This window comes from Haliotis cracherodii, unplaced genomic scaffold, assembly GCF_022045235.1.
Source record: "Haliotis cracherodii isolate W230 unplaced genomic scaffold, xgHalCrac1.p SCAF_6, whole genome shotgun sequence".
In the NCBI taxonomy this organism is placed as follows: Eukaryota; Metazoa; Mollusca; class Gastropoda; order Lepetellida; family Haliotidae; genus Haliotis; species Haliotis cracherodii.
Window position 1 is genome coordinate 11,416,809 of NW_027266319.1, and position 6,000 is coordinate 11,422,808.

At 41.8% G+C, this 6,000-nt stretch overlaps 1 protein-coding gene across 1 annotated transcript in view; it reads right to left on the reverse strand.

Annotated features, from left to right (window-relative positions):
* The window catches only part of LOC139445104 (probable G protein-coupled receptor 85), a 28,329-nt gene extending 22,610 nt beyond the window's left edge, over positions 1-5,719 (reverse strand). The window contains exon 1 of the mRNA XM_071226195.1: positions 5,686-5,719. The gene's annotated coding sequence lies outside the window, so the exon portion shown is untranslated. The remainder of the gene's footprint in view (positions 1-5,685) is intronic.
* Positions 5,720-6,000: the final 281 nt, after the last annotated feature.

Genomic DNA, 6,000 nt, shown 5'->3' on the forward strand with positions numbered 1-6,000 from the left:
TTACAGTATTTCCTCGTCAAGAACAAGACTCAGAGTGTGTTCCGAGCACATATACCAGTACATGTATACGAAAAGATAATACGTCAACGCCAGAGAATAACCAGTATCGATTATCCGACAAAAATGATTCCATTGGGCGTAAGGAATTTTATTATAAACTTCAAAATATATTTTTTCTCGAGAAAATGCTTAAAAAAAGCCAAGAATCGTCAGAAAAGAAAAAAAATATGTCTGCAAAAAGACATTGTCTGCCACAAAAAAATACATATTTATCAGAGGCTTTCAAGTTTTTCTAAGTTAGGCTGACAGTTTCATATTTTTTTAAAATGTCGAGTTTTGCAGATGTACTCGAAACTGAAAAAATATTAAAAAGACGATACCTATCTACTTGATCAGAGAAGGTCGCGTTAGGTAAACCTTATGCGAACCTTGACCCAATCTAAACGAAGCATGCATGTGTCCTTGAGACAATTAAATGTGAGTTTTCTAAAAGGAATCGGCTTCCTTCTCTACATCGATTCAGAAATTTCGATTTGGAAACAAATATAGAAATCCAACTCAGACTCAAATATTCCTTCGACGAGTGTAGATACCATTGCGCTCAGAAACGACAAGGTATATAAAATATCCACACCAATATAACAGCGCGGTTTTTATCATTTACATTTTGAACAGCCCGATTAACGTCGTTTTTGAGATACATACATCAAACATTCTGATCTGAATGTTTCGCTCATTCCTACCGAGAAACAAGATTGAGTGAGTATGGTGTTACGCCGTTTTAGCAATATTCCTGCAATACCACGGCAGAGGACACCAGAAATAGGCTTCACACATTGTACCCATGTAGGGAATCGAACCCCGAGTCTTCGGCGTGACGAGCAAACATTTTAAACACTAAGCATCCGACCGCGAAGATCCAACGCTCATTGACTCATTAGAAAGTCCGCGGAGCTGTCCTCAGATCGTCCCGCTGAGAAGTAAAAACACGAGTTTAATGATATTGCAAAGTATCAAATTTGACCATTTTATTTGTTCTCCACGGCCCGTTTTTTTCAACGTATTTATCGACTACACATTATTTTTCAAAGCGTTTTACCTCCGTGTAATTTGTTTGATCAAACACAACATATCGTCACGATAGTGCTATGGTTACCAAAGCTCCTCACAGCGACATTCTATTCTGTATCAACTGTGCCTCTCGCTTCAATGAAGCCCTCCCACACATACTGTTTAGTGGCTTTATTTGGGGCGTCACATTCATGAGGGGTAGCAACAGAATCCTTCATTCTGATTGATCTATTTCAGCCTACAGTCATATTAACATTGCCATTCTGTACAAGACAGGGTAATCAAGGCTAGTGTCGGGGGACTTCTTGCAGCAAGTCTGAAAGAAAAAATATATTTCGAAATCTAATATATGTGTCAATCCAAAAGTGACTTGCGCCTTTAAGATCGCTTTATTTAAGTGCACCCTTCCCTTAATCTTATTTCACTTTGATTCAGCTTCTCACTGGAATTAGTCTGTAATTTGATAACAGGTGCCCCTCTTGGTGAGCTGTTTACCATCAAGAGTGTATAATCATTACGTACAATGAGACCAAGTCTCTCCAAACACCTCTGATCGACTATTCCAGGCACGCCAATTCCAGCACCACCTACATACAATAGTTGTTAAACCAATTATCGGGTTTAACAAGATTCTTCAACCACCCTGAGCGTTGTCGCCAAATTCGCAAATAACGGTGCGAGGTTCCGTCATCGACGACACCCATCTCTGCAGCAGCAGCCACGCCGCTGTCGTGAATATTAAAACAATTAGCCCGCACAGCGCACGGGACACAAGACCGAGAAACGCTAAATTTGACAACAATTGGCTTTAGGTGAATTAGATCGGAGCGACAATATTGACGATAAGGGTCTGGGTTGTCTCAAATTTGCCATGAGGATAGGTCGATTCAGAATGGGAGGAATACCAGATGACTCCTTGTTCTATCGCGGCGGAGCCTAATCAGGCATTGTAGGCATGTAATAGTCCAACGAAACAAACGAGTGTACATTGAACTCCTATTATCACAACCTTCGTTATCTCAACATCCCCCGCTATATTGGCACTGGTACCTTGGAGAGCCCTGCTGGTCTTGCGGGGTGCAATATCGCCGCATCTCCAATATACAAACCAATGCGCCACAATAATAGCCAGTAATGAAACCCTGCAATTCCGGACGGAACTGCTGTACAGAGCAATTGTCCAGATTGACAAATGTCCGCATTAACGAATAAACGCCAGTAGCATAATCCTTCTAACTGTATATAAAATAAATGTTCCCAACCTAATGGTCCACAAGGCCATTGTTCAGAATTAGCGCGGTTTCATTGTATTATACAAGAAGTATGTAGATTTTAATGTTTTGTGAAAGTCATACCGGTTTTTTTGAATGATTAAATCGAATTAAGTGTAGCCTGTATTGCCTAATTCCAGCAAATGTTTCTCTCAAAACGATGTTTCATATTTCTCGACTAAAATCAACACAAGGATGTGATGTTGTTTAACGTCGCACTCCGTAATATTCCGGCTATATGACGGCGGCTTGTAAATAATCCAGTCTGGACCAGACAATCCAGTGATTGACATTGCGAACAATGATCCACATTGTCGGGGCATCAACCAAGTCATCGAGCCTGACCACCCGATCCATTTGGCTGCCTTTTACAACAAGGGGCGGTCGGATAGCCTTGTGGTTAAAGCGTTCGCTCGTCACGCCGAAGACCCGGGTTCGATTCCCTACGTGGGTACAATGTGTGAAGCCCATTTGTGGTGACCCCCGCCGTGATATTGCTGGAATATTGCTAAAAGCGGCGTAAAACCATACTCACTCACTCTTACAACCAACATAGGCTCTTAGGGACCAATTCCCCGTAATCCAAAGGGGGTACAAGGAGGTAGACATATATACGATTTTATATTTCTATATGAATTACATGTAATAGCTTTTGTTACCTTATTACCAGTTCTTAGAACCTTTCAAATGGCCCCTTCAATACTGAGATTTTCTTTCGACCGAGAGTGAGTCAGCCGACTGACGATACTGGCTAGTGAGTGAGTGAGTGAGTGAGTGAGTGTTAACGCCGCTTTTAACAGTATTTCACGTTGAGTCAGATTGATGTGATATGAAAGTCCGAATGAATGTAGATATTGTGTGAACCCGCGAGCCCGGGTATTGCACTAACAAACAAAGAATCAGGGCCAATCTAGAATTTTAACCAAACATGAGATGTTGGCAGCATAAGGGACACAAACCTGCACAGCGAATGGCGGCGCTTTGGACGACTGGGCGTACTGCTACGTGGCGGCAGGCAACTAACACTTACATTTTGATGCAAATTGTGTGAGGTGCGGGTTCTACCGGTAGGGCAGGTCATGCTTATCCATTCATTATATTTTCACAGCTGTTTTTAGCCTTTTACGCCGAATGGAATCTGTTTTGGCAGACAACCAAAACTGATTATTCTCTGACGTTGAGTGAGTGAGTGAGTGTGGTTTGACGCCGCTTTTAGCAATATTCCAGCAATATCACGGCGGGGGACACCTGAAATGGGCTTCACACATCGTACCCATGCTCTGACGTTGAAGTTTATAGGATAGGATATGACAAAACATAACACTGCCTTGCCCAATACATTGTTCAATCTCATGATTGAGAAAGGTTTATTCTTTGTTTCACTCCTTGCTCGATCATTAACAAAAATGCATTCTTTCGTCAAACAACGATGTTTGTTTCTTTGTTGTTTTACGCCGCATTCAGCAATATTCCAGCTATATGACGGCGGTCTGTAAATAATCGAGTCTGGACCAGACAATCCAGTGACTGGCATCATATGCATCGATCCACGCATCAACCAAATCAGCCTTTTACGGACCCCGGATCTTCACGGGTCCATACAACGATGAGACGAACTTGCAATTTAGATACAAATTATAACTATTGTCAGTTCATTTCAAACATGGAAGTGAAATATTGAAAAAACCCGGAAACATCATCAATATTGACCACTGGAGTAATTAATGATAGTGAGCTTATCATGTGTTTGTGTTTGCATGTGTTTGTGACGGGTACCGCCAGTGGAGCAGGATACGCTCACCTTTTCGCGAACACCTGTTATCATCACTATTTGATAGTGATTCATCAACATAACACATGCTCATGATAAAGTCGGAATAGTACTTTCGACTCTTCTTAATATGTAGAGATTAATATTGGTTATGGTTGGGTTTTGTCGCTTAAATTAAACTGCACATGGACTATGCACACTTAAAAAGATCTACAGATAAAGATTGGTTGGTTGGTTAGTTGTGTTACGCCGCACTCAGGAATATTCTACCTGTATGACGGCGGTCTGTAAATAATCGAGTCTGGACCAGACAATCCAGTGATTGATATCATGAGCATCGATCCACGCAATTGGATCGATGACATGCTTCAACCAAGTCAGCGAGCCTGACCACCCGATCCCGTTAGTCGCCTCTTACGACAAGCATAGTCGCCTTTTACGGCAAGCATGGGTTGCTGAAGACCTATTCTCCCCAGGAACTTCACGGGTCATACACATAAAGAATACTTCATTTGTGAATATATCTATCCACATCACTAATGTGATCTATTCTCTATTCTCTGAAATATAAAGCACAGCGCCTTTAGTTTACCAAAATCACCGGGAATGCATTTGTATTCATCTAAATTCAAGACAACCAATAAATCTCCGTTGGAAAATGAAATCTATTTTGAGAAAGATAAATATATATGCTAAAATGCCACCTGATATCCATTGACGTAACAACTGCGTCATAAAACGTCATGACGTCTGTAAGAAGCAGGTGTTGCTGGTCAGTTGCCAAGGGTTGGCAGACATTTTCAGAGAGGTTTTAGTTATATGACACTTTCATCAATGCTGCTTTTGACCACCTCCTTGGTCTAGTGGTAGAGCGTCCGCCAGGAGAGCGGAAGGTTCGGGGTTCGATCCCGGGAGCGTCATACCAAAAGACGTTGAAAGATGGTACTTGTTGTTACCCTGTCTGGCGCTCGGCATTAGGGGCTAAAACAAGGACTGGTCGGCTCGGAGTCAGGATACTGTGTCTGAGTGGGGTATTTATGTTAAACTGCGGCATGTATCTCAGTGTGCTAGCACTATAAATCGGCATCATTTCGGATACACACACACCCACACCCACACACCCACACACACGCGGGCATGCTATATAAGTGTGATTATCTTGGACGCGACGTTAAACCCCATTTCACCACACCTTTGTTGATTGCAAAGAATATCAACGTCAAGGTGTTTTTAAAATGACATGTTCACATAATCTCATTCCTATCAATTTCACATCTTACAAAGATGCGACTCTCTTGATATTACCCATTTTGTCAGGCAATTCGACACACACGATAGTAAACATCAAACAAAATGTTAATAAAACTTATTTCTCAACATACGAATTTGTGCCTAAACCCGACCCCATACACGTTACAAGTTAATGGGGGATGTTATAAAGTAATTGAGTAAATATCGATCATCCCAGGTATCAATAAAACCACAGGGGTCGTAGATGAAAGGGATGTAACAGCAAACGGTATGAAAAGCCTTGAACTAACAAGACGACAGAAAGCTTGGAGTACTACCGACCTTCCTCGTTCTTCCTCTTCCAAACATCCGGTTTTTCCGGCAGTTATTCAACAGCCATTCCCGGATCGATCTACCGGACTCAGTGTCGAGACTTGACGAGGGAGGCAATTATAGCAAAACATAATACGATTATATCTTGCCTTTCACCAATCGACTTGTGGACACTCCAGTGTAAACATCTCTTCCTCAATTCCTCCAGGTCGATAGTCAAGCATAGATACAGTGATCAGGCAATCAGAAAAGACGATATCTTTCGCTAATATTTATTTATGAATTCAATGCCACCAGAAGATGCGACCGTATCCAGCCCAATTA